Genomic DNA, 27,064 nt, shown 5'->3' on the forward strand with positions numbered 1-27,064 from the left:
ATTTCTTTTGAGAGCCAACTTTTTTAAACTTAAACTTCTATCACCACTTATTCAAATAGCCTAGCCCAGGCCGTGGTATTTTGTGGAAGAGCCACACTCAAGAGGCCAAAGAGCCGCATGTGGCTTGTTAGCCACAGTTTGCCGACCACAGTCCTAGGCAAGGGTAACAAGGGAAAAAATAAACAAATGATGCTGTAAGCTGCCCATTGCCTTCACGAGCAGAAATGGGGGACAAGGAATCCAGAAGGCTGGTCAACCTTGAGGCTCAGGCAAGGGTCAGAGCTATGTACCCACTGTTTAGTGAAGACAATGGTAGCTGAAGCAACTTCCACCTTTTAGTCTCAAGTAAATCCATACTGATAAGATAGTCTGCCTGGTACTGGAATTGCCTGCCTAAGGAATATGGGTGTATCCCAAACCTGAATAAAAAGGATGGTAAAGCCAGAGCAAAGTAGAGTACTTTCTTGGGCTTCTGCCTGGCCCCTAATTCCCAAATTAGCATTTCTTGTCTTGTCTCTTTCATTTGTATGAGGTCTCCTCCAGAACCCAAACCCTGAACTTGAACCCTGAACCATGCGGGATGTGGGGGGTAACATTTGAAAAATGAGACTACATCAAACTAAAAAGCTTCTTCACAGCAAAATAAACCATCAAAAAAATGGAAAGGAAAGCTACTGGATGGAATACAATGATACATTTGATAAGGGGTTAATTTCCAAAATATATAAAGAACTTAATACAACTCAACACTAGGAAGATAAGCAATCCAGTTTAAAAAAAAAAAAAAATGGGCAAATGATCTGAATAGAGATTTCTCCAAAGAGGACATGAAGATGGCCACTAGACATGTGAAAAAATGTTCAATGTCACTAATCATCAGAGAGATGCAAATTGAAAGTACAATCAGACATCACCTCACATCTGCCAAAATGGTGACTATCAATAAATCAATGAACAACAAGTGCTGTGGAGAATGTGGGAAAAAGGGAACCCTAGCCATAGCTGCTTTGGCTCAGTGAATAGAGCTTCGGCCTGCAGACTGATGGGACAAGGGAATGTACCTCAGTTGCAGGCTAGATCCCTGGCCCTGGTCAGGGCATGTGTGGGAGGCAACAAATCAATGTGTCTCTCACATCAATGTTTGTCTCTTTCTTTCTCTCCCCTTCCCTTCCACTTTCTAAAAGTTAATGGAAAAATATCATCGGGTGAAGATCAACAACAAACAAACAAAAAAAGGAACCCTAGTGCACTGCTGATGGGAATGCAGACTGGTGCATCCACTGTAGAAAGCAGTATGGACTTTCCTCAAAAAAATTAAAAAATGGAACTGACATTTGACCCAATGATCCCACTTCTGAGAATATATTCTAAGAATCCCAAAACACCAATCAGAAAGAATATATGCACCCTTGTGTGCATAGCAGCGCAATTTAAAATAGCTAAGATCTAGAAACAGCCCAAGAGCCCATCAGTAGATGAATGGATAACAAAGCTGTGACCTATCGACCCAATGAATACTATGCAGCAGTAAAAAACAAAAAAACAAAAAAAAAAACTAAGAAAGGATCATTTATCCTTTGTGATGGGGTGGACCTGAAGATCATTCTGCTAAGTGAAACAAGCTAGTCAGAGAAAGACAAATAGCACATGATCTCACTTACATGTGGAATCTATTGAACAAAGTAAACTGATGAATAAAATAGAACCAAAGGCATGGAAACATGGAACAGACTGAAAGAACTCAGAGGGGAAGGTGGTGGACAGGAAGAGATTAACCAAGAACTTGTATGCATATATGCACAGCCCATGGACACAGATAATGGTGTGATGAACGCCTGGGGAGTGATAAGGGCGGGATGGAGGGAGGTAAATGGGGGGTCTACAGGGACATGTGTCATACTGTCAACAATAAAAAATAAATGTAAAATGAGCAAATAAAAAATATGAAAAAGCAAAAAAGAAAATTCATCTTGGCAGTAAGGGAAACAAATTGGGAAACGAAGCATTCTGTATAATAACTCTCCAAAGTATAAAACCATGTAATTAATGTTTTTGTTTAATAACATAAATTCCAATTTTCTGGAGCACTGTGTTTCCTTGAAAAGGTATTGTTGTGTGTTTTTTAAAGCATCTAAAATTATCTCAGTTGGTTTGCTTGCTCTTGAGTCCTTCATTTTCCCTCCCTTTTATTTTAGAGTATGCTAAGACAAAGACTTTAACTCAAGGCCAGTGAGTTCATTAAAGATGATAGGTTGGCATTTCCTTACTCAAATTTGCTATTGTCCTGAAGCTATTTTATTGTACCTTTCCAGGCTGTCAGTTTCACTTAAACCTTGTTAATTTACTTATAAAATGAGACTTGCCTGAAAGTGACTTCTAACATTGGAGCAAGTTGCTTTTTAAACCCAAAATTGTAAAATTTGTCTGTTTATGCCTCAGGGAACCCACTGGCTGAAAAGCTGGTAATAAAGTGCCACATCCTTTTGAGATATTTCAAATAGAAAACATTTTTTTCTGGTGCCTTAAGTAAACAGAATTATTTTATCATGTGCTCTTGACTAAATAAATATTTACCTCATTTAACAGCATACGTGTTTCATAAATGCTACCTTAATAAAAAAAAAAAAAAGTACAGCAGTAGAATCTATCAAATGGATCACATTATTTTTGCCATTTTTCTCTTAATGTTATGCTGTCAGTTTAAAAATGAAGCAGTCACTTCAACATATATAGAGCCCAGTCAGTTTTCTTGGTGAAATGATTTTTTAAGGAAAAAAATGTTAAGGAAGGAGATTTGTCTGAGGTATGACTTTGTGAAAAATGCGATAATGAGAATACAATACTGACATGACTCTACACCAAGGGCTGTTTTGTGCATTAGGAATATGCTGGCAAATCAAACAGGTATGCTCCTGGCTTTTGCAAAGCCCACACTGAAATGGAGAAGTCAATAAACAAGTCAATAATTTCAGACAATAACCGGTACCATAAATCAAACAAAAGGGAAGTGAGAGAAGAATAAAGTGATGTGTGTGGCTACTTTGGATGCGATGATCAAGAAAGGTCACTCTTTTAGATGGCACTTGAGCTAAAGCCTGAATGAGGAGAAAGCCCCAATCTTGTCAAGTTCTGGGAGGAGAAGGTGATGGTGGCAGGGCATGTGTGAGACTGAGAGATCAGGAAGCGCAAAGGCACTGGGGTGAGTGTCCCTTTACAGAAACAGCAAAAAGCTCAGAGTGGTGGGAGAATAGTAACAAACACAGAGGAGGTCTACCAATATAATGAGGAAGGGAGATGGGCAAGTGGTTATATGATGTCGGCCTTTGTAGGCCATAAAAAGTCTGTATGTTATTCAAAGTGTAAAGAGAGACATATGTGAACTGATTAAAACTGCAAGAAGATGGTTATTGCAGCTGTGTGGAGAACAGATTTTAGAAGGGCAAACTAGAAGATGGTTCAAGTTAGAAGGCTATGCAGGAACCCTCTTGAAAGATGGTGATGGTTTGGATTAGGGTAGGAGTAGCGAAGATGCAGAGAAGTGGATGAGTTTGAGATACAGCCAAAAGATGCTACTGATAGATCTTGCTGACAAATTTGAAAAAGAACGGAGGAGAGCGGAAGGGAAGAAAAGGAAGGGGAGAGGAAGGGAAAGTTTCACTCATGAATTTAAAACTCAATCTGAGAATATGAAATATCCAACTCCTCCTTGGTTTACTAATGGCTCTGAATAAAATCCAAACAATTTCTAAATTGCTAGAGAGTAGAAGATGTATTTATTTTGAGGAGGTCTACTAGTATAATAAGGAAGAGAGATGGACAAGTGATCATATAATGTATTTTTGAAACTCAAAAAATGGTATGTGACCTCAGGACTAGAAACTCCCAGCTATGCCTACAAACCATATACAAAGACCATGTGGTATTGGTCCATTTTAAATATCACAGCAAGAACTGGTCACAGTTGAATTCCAGGACAATTTTTTGGATGAGTACTAATTCCATTTTTACACCTCTGCAAAAGAGATTATCAAGTTCTATTAAAAGGACATATCAAATAGATTATTTATTGGCATACTAGGCATCTTGTCAATATATATATATTTTTAATTCACCTCAAAGATGACCAAAGGCTTCAAGAAATCTCAGACCATGGCAGTCTATCCTCTCAGAACTCCCTCATGGGCCTGGTTTTCTACATGAAGTTTTATCACATATTTTTAAATATCGTTGTTCCCATCTTGGGCTACATTTGGAGGAAGCTTCTTCCAGAGGGCAGGGAACTCAGAGAGCAAATGAGGATCAACTGGTCTTCTTCCTGTGGACATTTCCATCTACCTAGCCACTGGCCGATCCTTTGGACTCCCAAAAATTCAGGAAAAAAATGTGCCTAATCCACAAGGATGGAGCCACACAATGTGTTTTGTTCTCTGCTTTAGACAGTAAGATTCAAAGGAGTTAACTTGAAGGGGTTCATTCATGACCATCACAAAATCGTCAAGAGATAAGGAAGGGACTTGAAGAAGCTCTGAGTTTCTGAGTCTTTAGATCTCACAGGTGGGGAATGGAATTCTTCTTAAAATTCAATCTCAGAATCCTATACAGTGGTAAAGAAACAAGAGGGGAATCCAGAACTGTTTTTTTTTTTTTTAACATATTTTTAGTGATTTCAGAGAGGAAGGGAGACGGGGAGAGAGATAGAAACATCAATGATGAAAGAGAATCATTGATCAGCTGCCTCCTGCATACCCCCCACCTAGGAATTGAGCCCACTACCTGGGCATGTGCCCTTGACCAGAATCAAACCTGGGACCCTTCAGTCCATAGGCTGATGCTCTATCCACTGAGCCAAACCAGCTAGGGCCAGAACTGTTTTAAAGCAATAAGTAGCCCAGCTGGTGTGGTTAAATGGTTGAGCATTGACCTGTGAACCAGGAGGTCATGATTCAATTCCTGGTCAAGGTACATGCCCAGGTTGTGGGCTCAATCCCCAAAAGGGGGTGTGCAGGAGGCAACCAATCAGTAGTTATCTCCCATCATTGATGTTTCTATCTCCCTCTTCCTCTACTTTCCTCTCTGAAATCAATAAAACTATATATATATTTTTAAAAGCAATAACTAAGACACAGTATTATATAACTGATGACCAATACCCCGATTATGAGAAAATAAAAACTAATGACATGGGAGGCCTCGAGAGCAATGTCCTTTCTGTCCGTCACCTTCCCAGCAGTAGGTGGTGACTTATTAAATGACAATAGCCACAAAAGGCAGCAGAATGGAAAAATAGGGAGCTTGAATACCAGGTTTCAAATTTCAAAGGATTGAACTGGTATATTCAGTGGGAAAAGGCAAATATTGAAATATTTTAAAAGTAAATGAGTAAGAAATACCATGTAGGTTAGATTATTTGGTAATAAGCACTTCATCATTTTCATTGCTTGGCTGGCTATGTTGTTTTGCATGCTCATGTATTCTCCATGGTCCATTTCCCCTTCACTATCTGTCCCTCTTTCCACACTTGGCCTCACCCTCCGACTCACAGATTGCCTTAGTGGTGGTGGCTGCCCTAATAGAACACAACAGACTGGGGAGTTTAAATAATAGAAATTTATTTTCTCACAGTTCTGGGGGCTGGAAGTGTAAGGTCAAGGTGTTGGTGGGTTTGGTTTCTCCTGAGGCCTCACACCATGGCCTGCAGATGACCATCCTCTTACTGCCTCTTCACATGGTCATCTTTTGTGTACACGTACCCCTGGTGTCTCTTCCTCTTCTTACAAGGGCACCAATCATATTAGATTTGGTCCCCATACCAATGGCTCATTTTAATTCAATCACCTCTTTAAAGAAATTATTTCCAAATATGATTACATTCTGAGTTACTGGGGGTGAGACATTATGTAAATTCTGTGACACATAATTCAGCCCATAACATAGACCATAAGCATGGATCATTTGTTTTTCCTAGTCTTGAAAATAACATCATCTTCACATAATACTTACTTCTCCACTCTAAGAACCCCTGGCTCAGGTCTGACTTGAACATCTATTCACAAGTGCTCTTCATTTTCTCACCACAATCACTGCATCAACTCTTTGCAATCTGACTTAGAGTAACACCAGAGAGCCAACAAACTCTTTTCAAAGCTGTAAGTAAATTCTTTTGGCCACTTCAAGGAGCATCTCTCCATTCTACTCACGCTGGTTCGGCAAACAGCATTGGACACCCTTGTGCTACTTCCTGGTGGACCATGACTTTACATCTTAAGGGGCCACTTCCTGTTATCCCTTCCTGGTCCCTCCTTCCATCATGGCTCCTGTCTCCAGAGTTTCCTTAAGAAAACTCTTTATTTGGACTATTCAACCATCACCTCCTTCCCAGGGAGCTGAGCTGCCTGCCCTGCACTGCCTGAGAACTGGGTCTCTCACATTCAATTCCAGGTTCTTTGCAATTGTTCAGCTCAAACTCATCTCATGCAAAATCACATTCCTCTTTTTCTCAAATCAGAGCCCTTTCCTGTGCTCTCTTTGCTTCAGTGCAGGGCACAAGCTCTATGCCTGGCATTATCTCTGGTCACTGACTAATGTGTTCTACAGTGTTTGCAGAGCCTCCTGGGAGGCACATGCTGAACTAATCAATAGGGTACCGGGTGAATGAGAAAGATGGTCTCAGCATTGCATTGCTGTTGGTCCAGGTGAACTCTCCCTTTCATGCCCAATAGCCTGTCACTAAACTCCATGTTTCACTTTTCTCTTCTCTCTCTCTCTCTCTCTCTCTCTCTCTCTCTCTCTCTCTCTCTCTCTCTCTCTCTCTCTCTCTCTCTCTCTCTCTCTCTCTCCTCCCCCCGCCCCCCAAAATCTTCTGTCTCATTACATTGATTTTATCCCACTTGGATTGATGTGATATCTTCCATACTGAAGCTAAGTCTATGCCTCCAATCTCTCCCTTCCTGGATCCTCCCACCCCATCTCTCCTGAATATCACTGCAGCCTTTAACTGCCCGCGCTATCATTGTCACTCCCGCAGACATTTTTCAGCGTGTATACTGGCCCTCTGAAAAGTAAAATCTAAACTTCAGAGCTGGGAAGGCTGGGAGAAAATTACAGATTTGAATTCCTGCTTGGTCACATCAAGGCTTGGTGGCCCCAAGAAAGTAATTCACACTTTTTGAACCCGTTTCTCAACGGAAATATCAGAATTAAAAATGGTAATTTGCTCATAGGTTTATGATGAAGGACACTGACACACTGTTATTTCTGCCACCACTACTGCCCCATCCTTGAGCTAATGTTCATGAAGGACGCCTGGCACTATCATTACTACTTACTATTCAGGCGCTCCGTTACTCCCCCCTCTACGTACTAGCTATGTGGCCTTGGGGAAAGTTTCTTAACCACTCTATGGCTCTTTTTTCCCCCCCTCCAATTTCCAAAATAGGTGTGGTGAGGAGAGAATGTGGTAACACATGCCAATTGCCACCTGCCCAGAGGATGTTCTCAGCAGCAGTCCTGGGACCCTCACTCTGCAGCACACACGGCAGGTCCTGGTTGGAGCCTGCAAAACTAAGTCCATTATACCAAATCCAACTCCCATTTCTTAACCTGAAGTGATAACCTTCCAGAGAGAAGGAGCTCTGTCTTGTGTTTCCTCTGTTTTCCTAACAGTTTATAAAAACCAGAGCAAACAGCTGCTCTGTGAACGTAATGAATGAATAACCAGGTAACACTCTTATCTCTGAAGGTACACACCCTGTACTTGAAGTTGTGATCCAGATGGTTTCTGAGTATGGTCTTCCTTCTGTGGTTTATATCATCCTTAGCCTCTCACTCCCTCCTTCCCATTTTTCCTCTCACAGCTTTGTGAAGTTACTGTCTTCCAGCTCTGTAATTATAGCAATAGAGACTGTCTAAATGTATCTAATGCCACAAGTATTCCTCTTCTCACCCCCACAAAAATTAGCATTTTAGAGGAAAAACAAGTCTACAAGGGGTGGGAGTGAGGAACTGAATTTTATACCAAGAAAATCTTGAAAAGATTTAAATTCTACTTAAATTTAATACATCACCAGAGATTATATGTAGGTTAATAAGTCCAAAAGCAAAGCTAATTAAGATTCTGGTTTTTTTTGCAGAAAATAAAATTGATTCAGCATAATGAAGTCTTTTATTAATATAATAACTAAATGTGAATATTTGTACATTGTACAGACAACGTCCAGTGTAATTTAAAGTAGCAAAAAGTAATTGTTGTAACAAAGGAAATAAAAAAATACATCAAAAACTTCCCACAGATCATTTGCTCACTGCCTTTATGTGAGAAATGATTAGAATATTATAATATGAGGTGTGTTCCTATTAATAGACTCATCATACTAAAGTGGTACCAAGGATAAAACATATTCATTGCTTTTGAGCTGCATAGAAAATGTAATAAAAGAATAATTTTCAACGTGGTGATTTTTGGAGAGGAAGCAGGATGGGGAGGTGGAGGAAGGTATGGGGGGATAAATGGTGATGGAAGGAGATTTGGCTTGGGTTGGTTGATGAACACACAATACAATAGACAGATAATATATTATAGAATTTTAAAAAATGAGAATGTTTTCATATACATATATTTCTCTTCTTAAAAATCTTTATTGTTGAAAGTATGACATAGGTCCTCCTTTTTCCCCCATTAACTTCTTCCAGCCTACTCCTGTACCCCCATCCCACCCCAGGCCCTCACCACCTCATTGTCTGTGTCCACATTTTGTGCATGTATGTATACACGTTCATGATCTCTTCCCACCCACCCTCCCCTCAAGTTCAACAGTCTGTTTATGCTTCTATGTCTCTGGATATAATCTCCTTTGAATAAACACTGGCCCTTCTTGCTCTTGGTAACAGTTTTCCCTCAGATTAACAGAAAGAGCACTGCTGTTCCTCTTTCAGCATCTATTTTTCTTTTCTTTTCTTTTTTTGTTTGTCAAAATGATCTTTAATTGAGTCCCTTTCCTTTGTAGTTCTTAACTAGCCGGACATTCCACTGCACCTCATGATGTCATGAGGGTGGTGGCCATCAACATTGCAACCCACAGACTGGGCAGTCCCCAGGATCTCTTTAATGATTTCAGAGAGTTCTCTAGCTAAAGATCAGTGCTGCATCTATCGAAAGTGATATTTCCAATGTGCTTAATGTTTTATTGCTTCTTTCTGTCTCTTAGCGGTTCTTTGAGGGCTTTGATGATCAGTGCAGAGGCAGAAGGCCTGTCTGTTCTGAATGATCAGTTTCACTGTAACCCTCAGACCCTTCCAATCACAGTTGCTTTGGCGATGTCATCACCAACCTTTTTTGGAGACAGGCCCAGGGGGCCGCTCTTGGGGGCCAGGGCAGACGTGGCACCCACTATACAACTTTGATCTCATTGGGGTCAAACTTCGGTGGCATGGTGGAGGCAGCTGGTGTCGGATGAACCCGGATTCGGGATGACCGAAGAAAGTTGCACCTGAGCCTCCTCCAAGCAGAAAGCCAAAAGCTTTCGGCATCTTTTGAAGAAATATACCCTGATGATACTTTGACAGCAAATTGTAAGCCTGACATACCTTACACAATTCTTCAGCCTTGTTTGATATGTTAAATTTTAATCAGCCATACTTAAATTAAATTCTGCATATGTACCTCTGTGTGGACACCTAGGATGTAAAACAGACAACAGCAGAGCTACGGAGCTTCCTTGTGAATGAGAGCTGAGCTCCACCCACTGCCTTCCGTACCCAACCCCTTCCCACGCTTCCCAGGCAGGAAGACTTGCTTGGGAACCCTGGGCACCCATGGAGCCCTGTCTGCATACCACTGGACTAGAAAGACTAGTATGTAGACCATTCTAAGCTGTAAATTCTATTTTTCTAGCCATTCTGGTTGTTGAACACAACCTTCAAAGATAGTGGAATGTGATGGGTGAATTATAAATTATGCAGTTCCTCAGCCCTTTGTCAACATTCTGTGCTTCAGCTCACATGAGCTCCGCTGCAGGCCACCCTCTGCTGGTGCATGGTTACTAAGCAGTCAGCTGACTTCCCCTAAAAGTTTTCTGTAATTACTGATCGGAAGCTATTGCTTCCCCTCATGTGCTTGTGCAGATGGTTTCAGACCCTCCAAAGTAAACCTTTGTATTAATTCTTGTTTTTAAAAAATGCCATTTTATTAAGTTTGGTCCTTGTTTCAGTATATTCAGGTCACTGGATACCATCATTCAGTCACCTAATGTATTAACTTATCCTCCGACTATTGTCATTTACAAATGGATGGAGGTAGCCTGTGTAAAGCAGAGCATCCCAGGTCCCTTGTCATCCTAGTAAAGCACAGTCTCCAGCAGTAGACCTAAGCTGCTCCTTTTTCCCAGATGATTTGGCTGTGTGGGAGCCACTCCAACAGATCTTAATACAAGTTGTCCCTACCAGTGAGTCAGGACCAAGGACAGAGACCAACTGAGCTCTGGTTGGTTTTAATCCAAACTCTACGCTTTCCAGTTCGACCAATTAGGAATTCACTGACTCTATCCTCATCTAAATTACTTTTATCTGAGCTGGAAACAAAATTTTATTGAGTGATTCTGAAAAACCTTACTTAGATCTATATCTATGTATTCAAATGTTTTTCTGGTCCAACCCTTTAAAGAGAGAGAGAGAGAGAGAGAGAGAGAGAGAGAGAGAGAGAGAGAGAGAGAGAGAGAGAGAGAGAGAGACGTTAATACTTGTAGTGTGCCTTCTTCCTTTCCTATGGTCACAGAGCCATCTACCTATTTGACACTGGTTGACATTAAGCTCTTGAGTCTGTACTACTGACCTCTCCCATTTTTAAAAGTATCACCAATGTCCAAGCACACTGAGAAGCTCGTTTAATACTTTGCACAAAAGTATAATTCATCTGTAACAGGACAAGTGGATCTTTAGAGGCCATCAATATCCTTATTAGGAGTGTGTTTACATTTCTAGACCGATGGACAGATAAAATGGGGGGAAATGAATAGGAGCTGAGTGTGGGAAAGCTATTGCAGATGGTAATTCTAATATTAATTAGAGTTGGTTAGTCAATATTATTTGTTAGCATTTTCTCATCATTCCAAATCGAGAGATCTGCATCTTTAGGAATAATAGTGATAATAGTAGTAGTAAGCAGTGGGATCAATTTCCTTTTAATACTTAATGCTCCTCCTCATTACCATGCACATTATCATACTTATTGCTGCCAGTGAGTCTATGCAGGAGATTCTCCCAAGAGTCTGGGCAAAAGAAAGTACTATGTGAGCTTTATAGAACCTTCACTGTTAAATGCTAGTGTGGACGCTCAATAAAGGCTGACTTTCAGGTCTGTATTCTGAGTATCTAGCCCAGTGGTCGGCAAACTCATTAGCCAACAGAGCCAAATATCAACAGCACGACAACTGAAATTTCTTTTGAGAGCCAATTTTTTTAAAACCTAAACTTCTTCTAATGCCACTTCTTCAAAATAGACTTGCCCAGGCTGTGGTATTTTGTGGAAGAGCCACACTCAAGAGGCCAAAACGGGGTTTGTCAACCAATGATCTAGACAATACCTGGAACTGAGTGGGGTTCAATTAATATCAAAATGAATAAGTAGGTAAATAAGTACATAAATACAGAGCAGTTCATCTTGTTTAATACCTACAATAGCCCCATGAATTGGTTGTCATTCTCTACCTCAGAGATGAGGAAAATGAAGCTCAAACAGTTAAGTGATTACAGTCAGTAAAAGAAGAGCAACCCACGTCCATGCATTTCAACTGCCGGGTCATGAACACACCTCATCTGTCTCAGCCATGCCATCAAGAGAACTGAGTTTGCCTTTATGTTCAGTCACCCACCAGCTATAGCCACTAGGAAAATCTCACAAACCATCAGAGTCACAGTATTCTCATTCAAAACAAATATTGCTGGCCATGTTCACCTTGAAAGGCTGTTTTAATATTCAAAAGAAACACTGTAGTTTAACAGGAGAAATTATCTTCATCATCATCATCATCATCATCATCATCATTTCTCAAATATTTTCTAAAACAAAATGAAAATGCTAACAAATAATACTGACTAACGAACTCTAATTAATATTAGAATTACCATCTGCAATAGCTTTCCCACACTCATTTTCCACACCTAAATGTGGAAAAGCTGATATTTCTACTGTAACATTGATGTTGTGCAAAGGAAAAATTTTAAATTGCATTATCAGATAGCAATATGATAAGAAATAAATAATAACACTGGCTTCCAATAATTAAATGCACAAAAACATTATACTCTGGATGGCAAAAACACTAAAAGCTGTATTTGCTAACATGCAGATTATGAATATTATAGAAATCCTTATGCTATACTTACTACTGTCCCATACTCAGGGAACTGTTTAGATAATTCTATTGGTGGTGACAACCGCTTTCCTCAGGAAGCTTTGTCTCTCTACAAAATGTCTTATTATGTATCTAGCAAGAAGCTGAAGGTAGAGAGCAATTTTAGAGTGAAAGGGGTAGAGGCCAAGAAATCTCTGCTCATTATCTGAGTCTCGGCATGAATGTCAGCTTCGCATGGAAGCCTTCTTTGGCAGCCCCACCCCTTTAACAACACTAGATCACTCCCCACCTCAAATCTAGTTCTCCCCGTGTCATTCGTCACAACCGTGATAACAGTTATTTTTGTGTGATTATTCAGTGTGAGTTCCACCAAACTACACGGTCCCTAAAGGTAAACACAAGTTTCTTTGTTTACTTCTACTTTCCCAGGGCTTATCTTCGAACTTGGGAACATAGTGGGCTCCTAATAGGTATTTAATAAACCTATCCATGAAGCTAAGGAGAGAGAAAACTATCCTGTTAACCTCGGGAAACCTGCTTGCTCACGTGGTGCCTCTCGTGTAGAGGGTGCTCAGCTAATGGGAGCAAAGGAAAAGCCAAGTTCGCATTTGGGTCGGGGTACACTTGACTATATTGCAGTAATAGACAGCCATCAATCTGAACAGTTTTCTAACACAAAGGTTTACTCTGTACAGATGTTCCATGTCCACCGTATGTTGGGGTTTCTGCTTCATGCACTCAGGGGTAGTCTGACTGTAGCTGTGCAGCAGGGGTGGTGACAGGGAGAGCTTGCAGCAGCCCCTACAGGCTTTTGTCACAGGGCACGCAGCGCTCTCCCTCACATTTTATTGGCCAGCCTGGCCCATAAACTATGCCTAAGTTCAAAGGGATAAGGAAAAGAATGCCTCCTGTATGCAATATTAATTAGTTACATATGGGAAACATTAATAACATCTCAAATAACTCCAAAACAATTGTGGAACATCTCCCAATAATGTCTGCTGTTTTTCTTGAGTTGTCCCACAGAAGCACCGATTCTTATGTTATGAAACAATGTAAAGTTGGTCATATATGTAAAGATACAGCTCAGGTTTCAAGTCAGCGGTGCCCCATTATAACCACAACTACAACCAAAGCTACCACCCCCATGTAATCCTCAAATAACCCTGTGAGAAGGAAATGTAGACTGAACACCAGCTCCCCTGGCCTGGTGTCCCCTCTGCATCCTTTTGGTAAGGCCATGCCAATGTACCTTCGGGGAACCAAAGGTCCTGCATTGTACACAGCCTTGCCGGTGTGGCTGTAACAGAAACTTGTCTTCCTGAGACCAAGGGATAGCCAAACAACCCAAATTAGGTCTCTGGGGCTCTTGGAGATTCGAAAAGCTCCAAGGGGTAGAATGGAAAAACGGTTGGAATTATATCCCCCAGTAGTGGCACTCTAATGCATTCATTAGTTTAATACTTAATGACTGACCATTAGATGCCAGGAAGCCTCCTGGTACTTTCACCTTCATGGGGTTTGCAGAAAATACAGTGCAGGTAGGGGAGCTGTTTTCCATAGGATAGTCAATAGTGCTTCAGAAGAGGGTGACTATGCACATGGATGAAGTAGGCAGTCAGCCATGTGACTATCAGCGTAAGGTATTGCAGGCCAAGCAAAGGTAAAGTAACAAGACCCCAGGATGGGGAAGACTTAGTCTGTTCAAGGAACAGCAAGTGCTAAGTAAGGGCAGGATGCTACACAGTGAGTTTAAAGATGTAGCCAGTATCCAGATACTGTTGAGTCTTGTAGGTCAAAATCTAAATAAAAGCAACTGGATTTCACTTTTAATGCAATGGAAAGCCATCGGAGAGTACATATCTTGATTTTGATTTTTAAATAGTTAATCTGGCTGCTGTGTGTAGAATATAAGTGGAATGAGCAAAGCTGGAAGAAGAGAAAAGGTCACTGAAATAGTCCAGTGAAGATAGGAGGGCTTCTTGGTCTGTGGGCGACATGTGGGAAGTGAGAGATGGTCAGAATTATGGTACAGACTTGTGGGAAGTGAGAAGTGGTCAGAATTAGGGTGCAGGTCGAAGGCATAAGTGAAAGAACTTGCTAATGGACCCAATGTGGGGTGTGGAGTAAAAGATGGCAAAGATGGCTACAAGGATTTTGGCTAGAGTAATGGGATGGGAGGGAGTACATTTATGAAAATAGATTGTCAAAATTGGGAGAAATAATTAGGTTTTACTCTGTAAATATTGTTCTTGAGATGCCTATTATACCTCTAGATCACATGTGTCAAACACAAGGCCCGCGGGCCAAATCCATCCCGCCAGGCTTTGCAATGTGGCCCGCACCGCGCTGTCATCACTGCACTCCGCTGCGTTTCCATCACAATGACAGTTTATGACTGTTCAGTAAACCATTCGGCCCGAGATTTAGGCTGGATTTTAGATTTTGGCCCCTTCTCTGATTGAGTTCGACACCCCTACTCTAGATGGAGATGTCACAAGCAGTTGGATATATGAGTCTGGATTTCAGAAGAGAGGTAGGGGCTGGGATGTGTACTTGAGAGTCTGAGGAGAGTGGCTACTCATTCCTAATTCATAAGTCCCCAAGCGCTGCTTGATTCAGCTTCTTTCTGAATCCATTTCTTTATATAAATCTACAAGTTACCTCAAAATTTTCAAATAAATTCTACATCTTGTATCCCCAAATAAGTTTCTGTTGCTTGCAGTTAAAGACTCTGGTTACATATTATTATTATCACCACTCTACAAGTATGGTACCTGGAGTTCAGAAAGGTTAATCTGAAACTGGACTAAAATCACAAAGCTCATAGGGGCAGAGCTGGACTTAGAGCCAGGTGTTTATAAGGTACCACCCGTCTAAAGTCAGACCATCACGCGGGTGCTGCTGGCATGGTCTCATTAACAAGAAGAAGCCTGGGCTCCGGGGCTGTTCACAGTGACCTCACTGTGGCTAGGAGAGGCACAGCTTCAAACAGAAAAGGGCAGCTCTCTGGGAGACCTGGCAGTTCCTAGCCTGAATTTCAGGAGGCACCTCAAAGCAACGGGGAATTGTTTTTGTAATACACTGTGATTTTACACCAGTCTCCATTACAATGTGCAAAAACTCAACTCATGGTTGAGTTCTCCCAACAGAAGAGCAGTTGGGTTGACAAGGAGAGGGAAAGTCATCCTATGGCCAGATATGGAAATTAGATTCATACTGAAATTTTCAGATGTTGGTGTTCTGTCTAGTTTGGAGTCATGATAAGCTTTCTCTCTGAAGCAGGAAATAAGGTCCTGTGCATTCCTTAGGTTGTTAGCTTATTACCTGGAAGAAGGAGAGAGGTGCCTCTCTTGCTCATTCAAGTGCTTTCCGGAGTCCAGCACAGTGTCTGATACTCAGTAGAACTTTGAGTTTATTTTAAACAAAAATATGAGAAATACTGGAACTTCTTAATAAAAATCAAAGGCTTTAAACATTCTTAGTATCATAAAAAGTCGGTGAAATATCATTAAATGGTGCCACAGTTTTATTGAAGGAGAGAGAAATGGCAAAGTGCTTCTGCTCAATGTGCTCAGTGGTTCTCATGTCAGACTGCCTGGGTCCCATCCTGGCTCAGGCATCAGCCAGCATGCCAGCCTGCAGGTATACATGTAGATCCCAGAGAGGCTGAAAAGAGGCCACAGCAAGTGGGAGGGACCTTTGGGGTTCGGGTAGGAAAGCACCTCCCCATGGGGCCAGGGCACAAGATGGTGTGACAGTCCCAGGACTGCAGTAAAGCTGGGGGCTGCTCCCCTAACAGATACAGCCAGAGGCAGAGCTAACCCTGCCAAGCCAGGAAAGCAGCTCCAATTAAAATATGTGAGGGACTAACACTTAGCATTTGGGCCAAGTCACAAGGTTTGTAATTATGATAATGACTGTTCATAGAGCTTGTTTGTTGTGTGAAAAGCATGGTTCTATGCATTTTTACACGTTAAATCATTTCAGTGTTACAATAACTCTACAGGAGTATAGAGAGTATCATTACTCACATTTTTCATATGGGGAATTTGAGGTACAGAGTAGATAAATATTTTGCCAACATTCATGTAGCTAGGAGAAAGAGGCAAGAATGAGACAGATTTTGGTTGTAGAGCTTGTGGCTTAACCTCTACATGAAAGCTCCTGAATTCTCTGCTTTGACATGGACTGGTCTTGTTTAGTTTTATTTTCCTGAATCTATTAGGAAAGCCCTTCTTTTTCCAGTTCTGAAACTGCTTATGTCAAGACAAATATATTTCATAGTCAATGAACAGTACTTATCTAATATGGGCTAGGAACACAGACCTGACAGGAAATTGAACCATGACCACCTGGTTCATAGGTCTATGCTCAACCACTAAGTCACACCGGCTAGGCACATCACAGTCTTGATGCCCTGTGATCCCAGTGTCATTTGCTTAGACAAGTTCTGTCCCAGCTTCCTCACCAGGCCCCATGTTAGGTGCTGGAGGGCAATGACCATAGCAGTCACTGCTGGTTTCAAGGAGCTTGCAGACTTCCACGGAAGACAGATATGGCACAAAAACATTACAAGTACCATAAAGTGCTACTGAGGATGAGGATGAGGCGTCATAGGACCAGCAGTGACCTGTGCTGAGACAAGGATGGGGAGGAGGGAATCTGGGGTCCTGAGGCCAGTGGGTGAAGAACTCACAGCAGAGGGGCCCATCACACCTGTGCTAAAGCCCCTGAAGCAGGGATGTGGGATTTCAAAGTACTCAGAACCATGCAACTACCAACACAGGGTCACAGCTTTGACCAGTGCCATTAAGGAGGGTGGACAGCACTGAGAAAGTGTGCCCAGAGGAACGGACCTTCAAGGAGGTCAGGATAGCCTTTCCAGAGGAAGTGGTTCCAAATTAAACATGAATTAAACATGGGGAACAAGTCAAAGTTAATGAGGTGGAGAGCCGGGGAAGAGAGAGAGAGAGAGAGAGAGAGAGAGAGAGAGAGAGAGAGAGAGAGAGAGAGAGAGAGAGAGAGAGAGAGAGAGAGAAAGACCCAGACCCAGGCAGGGGGAGGAACATTTGCAAAGTCCCTTGCTAGGAAAGGCACTGAGTGAGGGCTGGGCACAGGACAACGGGAGGGGAGGGAGGAGGAGAGGGTCAGGGTGCAGATGAAGAGGACAGCAGCACCTGGCACATCAGGATCTTGCAGGACATGTTAAGAACCTGGTGTATAATGGACTGGAAAGTGGGCCAGTAAAGACGTGTGACAACTGGTGGGGAAGCCATTGCCAGGGCAGCCATCCCAGAAATCTCAGTGGTGGGGGTGGTGGGCCAGGGTTTGCAGCAGATGCTGTTCTCCTGCAGCAGGCTTTTAAGTCAGACAAACCTTAAGTGAAACCCAAGGTCTATTGTCCTGTGATTTGGGCTAAATCACTCTGCATTTGTGAGCTTCTACTGCTTTACCTGCAAAACGTCAAGTCTACCCACTCCCCAGCTTCGCTGTGAAGGTTAATTAGATAATAGATATACTCGCACAAAACAAACACCGATGGTGATTATTAGACACATGCATGTCAACAGCTTATAAAGCCTCAAAATGCTAGCAATCACTGCAATACTTTCCAGACTGAGGCGACATTTGGAAAAGAATAATGATAAAACCAAGTACTGATGAGGTATTTACTATGCACCCGAAGTCTAAGCACTTAGCATACAGAAATGTATTTAACTCTCACAGTACTGCTGTGTGCTGTGTTCATTGTTTGCCTCTATGATTCACTCCTCCAGTGGCCACACCTGTGTGATGGGGCTTTTTAGTTTCACTAATGGGGCAGAGCACATTTCTCTGCCTCCGGATTTCGGGTTTGTACAATAGGACAAGAAATCACAGTGTGCCAATTCCAAGCCAATGTCTTAATAGGCCACATGCCTTCGTCATGAGCATGAGAAGAGCATCCCCTGCTGGTCTGCCAGTGGTTCAAGGAGAATGAGGGTCACGTGGAGCACAGCCTCACCTGCAGGTGGAGCAGGCCCAGCCCAGCCATGTTCAGCTGGACCCAATGCCCTCCAGCCGTGCCTGTGCCAGCAGGAGCGCAGACTGCTGGTGTCAACCTCTGTGTTCCAGGGTAGCTTATTATGCAGCGTGTTTGTGGCAATTGCTAACTGGTGCAGCCTGTAAGATGACTATCACTATGAGCGCTCATGTTGCAGATGGGAACGCTGAGGCTTAGTTCTAGTAGGGGTGTTGAACTCAATCAGAGAAGGGGCCAAAATCTAAAATCCAGCCTAAATCGCGGGCTGAATGGTTTACTGAACAGTCATAAACTGTCATTGTGATGGAAACGCAGCGGAGTGCAGTGATGACAGCGCGGTGCGGGCCACATTGCAAGGCCTGGCGGGACGGATTTGGCCCGAGGGCCTTGTGTTTGACACATGTGATTTAGAGGCTCAGCAACTCGCCTAAGTTCTTGCTGAGGTTAGAATCCAGGGCGTTTGACTTCACAGTCTGGCTCTTGCCTTTTACACATACACACCTCAGAAAAAAGCCAAACGCTTCACATTTGGAGTGTTAGTTGGTCTTTCTAAATGTCACACAGAGCAAAGAAGTGAAAAACGAGGATCTGACAGCCCTATCCTTTTGTGCATTAAAAGTCCCATGAAACTAGATATGGCTGCCCATGGTAGCAGCTCTGAGAGGCCTAGCACTTTCCTGTCACAGGTGGAAGGGATGGCAGAGGAGGACTGGAGTCACCAGTGAGTCAGGCAGGAGCGTCAGTGCAGAGCCTGAATCATCCATCCCGCTGATCTGCGCACACGGTGACCCCGCTGCTGGCTAATTCCCAAATCTCCACTCCAGGGCCGCGTGGGATGTCAGATAAGCCCGCTACATGTCAGTTATTTCTCAATAAAACGGGGAGAAATAAGCCTGGAACGTGCTGCTTAAAGCTCAGTAGGTTCCAGGTCAAAGTGAGAGGCTCCAGTTTTGCGGGTAGCCATGGCCTTCCTAATTCCAGGGGGCCGCATGGAAGCCCCTCTGGAGAGGAGGATGAATGGGGATGATCCATCCTATTCCTGGGGAGACATCTCAGTTCCCACAGGCTGGCAGTGACCTCCTTCTCCTCCAAATCCCAGTAATAGTCCATTTCTACCTCTCTGACCAGATTACAAGCTTCCTGAAGATGAAGTCTATTGTGTGGATTTCTGCTTCACCTACTGCTCTTTGCATAAGTTTGCTCACTAAATAAATGATTAAATGTGGAGAAAGGAAGCTATGGTTTTAAAAGGGCACAAGACCCGGCCTTTCTTATTCATCACTGCCCCACCAGGTCTAGCACGGTGCCTGGCCGCCAGGGGACACCGGGCAGCTGTGTGGGAATGAGTGAGTAAATAGTTTGCACTGGGAGGCAGAGGGCCTGGGCTGGAGTTGATTTCTAGGTGGCAGTGCCCTGAAAAATCCCCCACTGCTTTTGCAAATCTGGAAGCTGGAGCATCCGGAGCATCTTGGGTCTTGTTGGTGATCAGATGTTCCTTTGTTCCATTAACTCCCCAGCTGCCTTTCGTCATTTGGCTGGAGTTGAATTCTGTTGCTTGCAACCATCGACCCCTAACTGATAAACCAGTGTTTTCTCAGAATGTGGTCCATGGGTGCTCAGACCTCTGAACCTGGAGCTTGAAGATGCGGATCCCCAGGCTCACCTTAGACGTGGCGCCATAGGCCTCACACTGACCTCAGCATCTGAATCTCTGCAAGAGTCTGCCCATCAGACAAGCTCCCCCGTAGATTCCCTTCATGCTTTGAGAGCGACTGAATGGGATGATTTCCAAGGTCCCTTCCAACATCAAAATTCTAAAATTTTATGAGACAAAGCAGCAGCTCCTTGCCAAGGCCCCACAAGTATTGACTGGCTCCTGAAAAGGTGACCAACATTTCCCAGCACATTTCATTCCTTCTCCTCTCAGCCTCACTGACATTCCTTCTGTCATTCCCACCCTAGGACCCTCAGATTGGGACACTATCCCCTAAGGCTTCCCATGGCTGGCTCTCCATTCCCCTGAGGTCTGTTCCAATGCTACTTCCTCAGAGAGCACAGCTTGTAGCGCAGTCTCACACTCTCCTCCCCACACTGCCTGCCACCCGTCCTAGCAGGTCGCTGTCTGGACCAATCATCCCTTTGTTTGGTGGCTTGTTTCACACACATACCTTTAGAATATAAGTTCCAAGGCTGCAGGGATGATCTCACTTGTCTCTGCAGTACCCCAGGGCCGAGAACTGCAGCACACAGCAAATTCTTAGTGTATATTGCTGAATAAATGGTACCCACAAATATTAGGTAATGTTTGAACTCTATTCTTCAGATGATAATACTCTAAAAACAGCCTCGGATTCATAAAACTAAATGTCACATTTACCTTTAGATATTTGTCATCTCAGATAATATTCCTCAGCGAACTCCCACTGTCCCCCAATTTAATCTTTATCACCTGAAAGCACACAGACATACGCCATTCTCCTACTTTAAATTGCCTCAGCTTAAAAAAAAAAAAATCTGGCCTAAATTCCCATAAAGCAACAAATAACCAGGAATTCTTGTTTCTGCAAGTACCGTGTTTCCCCGAAAATAAGACATCCTCTGAAAATAAGACCTACTTACAGGTTTCCTTCTGAGTGAAATATAAGGCATCCCCCGAAAATAAGGCCCCCCTAGGCTAAACATGAGAGATTTGGTCCACTGATTCTGAAAGAAATGGAGTCACAAGAAATTCACCAGGAAATTCAGGAATTGGATTGTTATGATGATGTTCCAGAAGACGATGACATGATTGTCATTGAATAAATGAGTAAATTCTTGATACTGTAGGATTCAGTTTGTCTGGTTTGTGTTGACAACTACCATACTACCGTACTGTATACAGGTAATAAATTTCCTTTATTTTCATTTAACAATAAATGTGTACCGTATTCTTCTTCATGGAAAAATAAGACATCCCCTGAAAATAAGACCTAGCGAATCTTTGGGAGCAAAAATTAATAGAAGACACTGTCTTGTTTTCAGGGAAACAGGGTACTATAGTATTAGAGGAAAGCCAACTGAGATATTTCCCATCTACAACCCAGGCATGTTTGATTTGAAAAGCACAAGCGCCCTCTACTGGACGTATGCAATATCGCAGCTTGAACTCAAACTGTCAAAAGCATTAGGCATGGAGTGTCCCTTAGCCCTGAAACCAGAGGAAGTAAGCAGATGAAAAAAGCAACATCCACAACAAATAAATGAACGTGCTCTCTGTGCTTAAGTAAGTTCTTCTGAGAGAACAAGTGAGCCAATCACTAAGGATTCTGGCCTTTCAGACACTGAGTACATTTCTTCCTACCGTAAGGCAAAGAACATCAGGATGACTGGTCACTTTAGGGCAATCTAAGAAACCAATAGGATAAATAGAGGAAATGTATGCAAGAAGGAAGCAGAGCATCTCAAAAGGGCCACAGAGTCAAGAGAGCGAGGCTGTGACCTAATGTAATTCCAGTGGAGGTCAAATTCTTCATTGGTGACATAAGAGGGACAAAGAAGTGACCACGGACAGGTGCACCTTGAGGAATCATTGATGGTATCCCAAGAAGGTACAAGCTACAGACATGGTTTGGGCCCCAACAGTGTAATGCTGGTTACATTATTAATTAGGAGAGGAAAGGGCTCTTCCATTTGCCTGACTGTCTCTTATGCACTCACACACACATACACCCACACACATGCACACACACTTCTGGTCTTCTGAGTGTGCTGTTAGTACTGAGCGCACATGTCATTTCCATTTGCCCACAGATGATTCTAACAGCCAGTCTGCTTTATGCATTCACGTGACTCATCTGCCCTGCAGGCATTTAATGTTACCCTATTGCCTAACCCATTTTAAATGTTCTGCATGATGTTGCAACACATCTGTCCTCTTTACTCCAACACACACACACACACACACACACACTGCTTTAGTGTTATGGATTTTTTTTCTTCCTCCTTCATGATACACTCTGAAATCCTCATTTGCCTCCCCACAAAAACAAACAAACAAAAAACAAAAACAAAAAACATGAACAAATCAGGGTTCCCCTATTCCTGTCTCCCAGACCCGCACAGAAGCCCACCCAGAGCTGCAGTGAGTCTAGCTTGAAAAGCTAAGGTGATACAGTGCTTGTGGTAAGGAAAAAGACCCCTCTCCTCCACTCAGAAGTTCTGTGTGTGTGTGTGTGTGTGTGTGTGTGTGTGTGTGTAGGGGTGATACGCCTATATATTTTTCCTTCCCCTTAATATTTGGAAATATTCAGTATAATTGTAAATGTGCAAGGTATCTTCTGATAATTAAGATTCCTTACCTAAAATGCTGTAGGTAAGATGCCTAAGTTTAGTCATGATAGGTGAGCTTTTCTTACCAGCTTCAGTGTGAAGTGACTACAAAGGCCCACATTTTAGAAATACCATGCCAGGCATTAACAACAGCTTAATATCTCCACGTATTTAAAGCTTAAATTAATTGGACAAACTCAATAGATTATTCTAATTTTTTTTTTTTTTGTATTTTACTTTTGTGAGAAATACAAAAAAAGGAAGCAAAATTAAAATTAAAAGACAAATATCAAAGTGAAGCCCAAACAGCACTGTTTGGTACCCAAGACAGGTACAGCTGAACAGTCTATGCCTTTGCTACTTGCTGGACAATTGCTCAAAACAAGGCAGAAGGTCCTTCAGTTTTCAAACCAACAACAACAACAAAAAGATCCCAATAGATTCAGCAATAGTACACTAATTCAAGCTGAGAACAGACAGGTCTTCATAAACTATTATATGTCCATGGTCCAGAAAGTAGCCTGCCTCCTGCAGAAATTCAAACTGGAAACGCTGGAGTTCATCCACAGCAACCGGATGAAACATTCTTCAACCAGATACTCACATTTCATTATAGCCCAGATGCCATTAATCTATTACCTACTCGTCTAACTGAGAAAAGAGTAAGCCTCGGTTAGAAAGATAGTTCTTTAAAGAAATGGATTATTTAGGGCCATTTTAGAAAACATGAATAATTAAGATAATCTAAGTGAAGTTGAGCACTTATGTCCCAAATTTTGTGTTCCTTGCATTACATATTTTTTCTCAATAATTCTGAGATAAGTACTAGTGTTATTTTGATTCTACAGATGAGGAAACTGAAGTCAAGATAGTTCTAGGAGTATGAATACCTGAAGAAGAAAATGTTTTCCTCCACAACAATCATTCCTGAAGTAAAGATGTGTAGCCTTCTATTCATATCATTACAGAGTCTCAAATGACAGGGAACTCCCCGACCAACTGCCTCGGAGAAGATAAGCATTTCTGAAGTGACCTCAATCACTGCTACCTTTGGATGCTTATTAAGATAAGCTGATGCAATTGGTCAAAAAAGACACAAGGAAATCTAGTACATATTTTGTCATACTTACTATTAATATGACCCCTCAATTGCAAGCAACAACTACCATTATAAGTAATCTTTTTAAATCATTTTAAGAAGTTACACTGTAAAGTATATAAATACCTATCTGCAAGAAGAGTAAAAGAAATTATCATAATAATATATAGTGTGTATTTATAACTTGTGTAAAATTTCTAGTAAAGGGGTCATAGAAATATTTAAAACTTCTATATTGAAAAGGTGAAGATGTCTTCAAACTGTGTTAAGTGACTCAAAGACAGCTCTAGTGATGAAAATAAATGGATGTAGGAAAAGAGTTCAGTAGACAAAGGCAACATTACAACATTAATATATTGTATTAAGATATACATCTTTAAAATCAGGAACTTGTCCCTCCAAGGTCTGGCCCATTTACTTGGTCTGGCCCTGCCAAGGCATTAGGGGTGAGTTAATTAAATGTTTTTCCAAATATGGCAGGCTAATTTCTAACTGGATAATTCTGTATGGCCTGAGAATGATGCTACAAATACCCAGATGACTGTGGGCAGAAAAAGGTTCCCCACTTTCCCCCTTTCTATCCCCTCCTGACCCTCAGGAGGTGACCTGGATGGACCACACCCATGGGCTCCCTTGGACTCTGGTTCAGCCAACGGAAACCCAGCAGATGAGAATATGAGGGGATGGGGGAAGGTGAGGTCAGGGTATGGGCTCTTTGTCTTCTCCCTGCAAAGTCACCTCCATTGGCCATGCCCCTCACGGAAGGCCGCCACTCCCTCATGATAGCCCCTCCTTCCAGGTTCCTCAGGTGCTTCCTAACTGCGCCCCCTCTGGCTTCCCCACATCCAGCCACAGTGGTATTAATGTGCCCCTTTTAAATAAAGCTTGTTTGACTATGCATGTTTCCCACTGGGATCCAAACACATTCACTCAGGGATCAACTGAATAGTAATATTATATTTAATATTAAATTTACATATTGATTAACTCTCTGTATTATAAGGGATGAAAAAGGAGCCACACACTAAACCTGACAAGCTCAGGGGAGGCCCTCTGTTGGCCTCACAAACTCAGAGACCCAGAGGAACCACACGGGGTGGCCTGACCATAAAACTTCTGAACTGAAAGCCAGTCACGGTGGGTCGTCGTGTCCTATGCTGATAGCTTCCTTGACAAAGGTCCTTCACTCTGGACCTTAACTGAGCCTATCTATCTATTTTATTTTTTGCTTCTAAGGTAACACCATTGGAATGTCAGGGTGACCTCATTTTCCCAGACCCCTCGGGGCACACCCTTGTAGAGAGCGGAGACCATAGAGGCCTCGTGGTTACCTTCTTCCCCAAACACCATCACTGTGTGTGTCAAGGTGAAGTGTTACCTGTCCTGTACCCATCAATGTAAAAGACGCATGTGTATCTCTGTTTTATTCTTTATCCAATCCCAAAGACTCCCCCGATTTGCTTTCTGTCGCCTCCCTAATCTCCCACAGTGGGTTTCGGGTAGCCCCTTATAGATCCTCCTTTGATTCTAATCTAACGTGCAAAATAGACTGCAAAACTGCCATTTACGGGAGCATTTTCTCATTCCCTGGAGATTTTGTTTCCCAGCAGTTGTCATCAGTTTGGCTGAAATACAGCCCCGTGGACTTTTTCTTAGGTGGGACGTCCTTTCCTGGAGATCACTGAAGGTTTATACGCTGAGGTAAACTAGACTTTTTTTTTTTTTTACTTTTCCGTGAGGAAAAATGCAAAGCTTCTAAAACCTGTGCCCTGTGCTCCTCCTGACTAGTCATGAACCAGAAGGAAAGAGGAGGGATTGCCCACAGCTGGCCATGAGTCAGATGGAAACTGGTATGCTGCCAAAGAAAGGAGCTCGCAGCCTTCTTAGGTCTCGCCATTTTGGTATGACCTTCAGATTCTTTCAGGGGGCTACCATCTTATGTTCTGTGATCTTGGTATGACCTTCAGGCCTCAGGGGGGCTGCCATCTTGGGTCCTGTCTTACCTTCCCATTCCTCTGAATTAGCCATTCACACAATAATGGGAATCTGAGCTCTGAACCCTGGCCAATTAGGTCAGAGTTCAGAGTGAGGGCAGGGTAGGTCCCAGGTCAGGAAATAAAACCCAAACAGACTTCACATTCAGTGTGCTTTTGCCATGATTTCCAGCTGGCAGGAGCACCCTTCTGTGCAGAAGTAAATTTGCCTTGATGATCCACTTTCAAGTGTTTGTCTCATTCCTGTGACATTGTTGAGAGCATTTCTAAGAATGTTAATTGTTGACTGTTAATTATTCTGCACCCACCTAAGTAAAAGAAATATGTGTCTATCATTTTACTTTTTATCCAATCCCAGAGGTCTCCCCAAACCTCCCACTTTGTTTTCTCCTGCCTCCCTAACTATCACCAGTGGATTCCATGTGACCCACTTAGGTCTCCTCCTTTGGCTGTAACATGTAAAACAAAGTGAAGAACTGCCATTCTCTGGAGCATTATCCCAACCCACTGAGATTCAGCTTCCAGGCAATTGTCAACAGTTTAGTTCAAATAAACTCACAAAAATTCTTCACAAGTTTCAAAAAAATTTTTTTATGTTAACACTCCTTTGAACAAGATTCCTAGAGTGTGTGTGTATGATTTGTTTACAAAAGGCAGCTTATCTACACAGTTAAGTACACACTAAAAAAGAGCAAGTTTTAATTTCAGACCATTCATGGTCTCTTAAGTTTGTGAGGCCGCCATGCAGGCCTCCCCTGAGCTTGTCTGGTTTAGGGTGTGGCCCCTTTTCATTCACACTGAAGTGATATTTGATAGTCTGAATTTTATGTAAACTTCATGGATTAAATAGTCTGAGTAGAAGTGAGTGTGCTGTACGCTCAAAAAAAAAAAGGATGGTTGTTCTTAGTCCTTAAAAGGTATTGAGGCCAGTAAGGCCAAGAGAGAAGGACAGTCAGTAACTTCACATCCACTGTGAGTCCACTCTGCTTCCTACTCTCCATCTTCCAACCTGTGGACTCCAAGCCACCATCATCTTTCAGAGAAGACTGCAAACTCTTCATCACTTGTCTTCTGACTCTTGGCTCTTACAATTCATTCATCACACAATGACCGTGGTGATCTTTCATAAATATAAATTCAGGCATAATTTTCCTGCTTTAAGCCATTCAATCAGGTCTTGTAATTGTAACCCAAGTTCACTTGCTTGCCATTACAAAAACCAAATTCATGAGACAGATGCTGGTGGAAAAGAAAAAAGGTTCATTCAAGTGCCAGTCACCTCATAAGATGA

The 27,064-nt window shown here is 42.4% G+C and overlaps 1 protein-coding gene and 1 pseudogene across 1 annotated transcript in view; both read right to left on the reverse strand.

The window, feature by feature from the left end:
* Positions 1 to 27,064, reverse strand: part of SYNPR (synaptoporin) — a 263,369-nt gene that overhangs the window by 188,463 nt on the left and 47,842 nt on the right. The gene's annotated exons all lie outside the window — the stretch shown is intronic.
* Positions 8,938 to 9,504, reverse strand: LOC118715056 (annotated as a pseudogene).

The sequence above is a fragment of the Pipistrellus kuhlii genome, unplaced genomic scaffold (assembly GCF_014108245.1).
Source record: "Pipistrellus kuhlii isolate mPipKuh1 unplaced genomic scaffold, mPipKuh1.p scaffold_m20_p_11, whole genome shotgun sequence".
NCBI classification, from domain to species: domain Eukaryota; kingdom Metazoa; phylum Chordata; class Mammalia; order Chiroptera; family Vespertilionidae; genus Pipistrellus; species Pipistrellus kuhlii.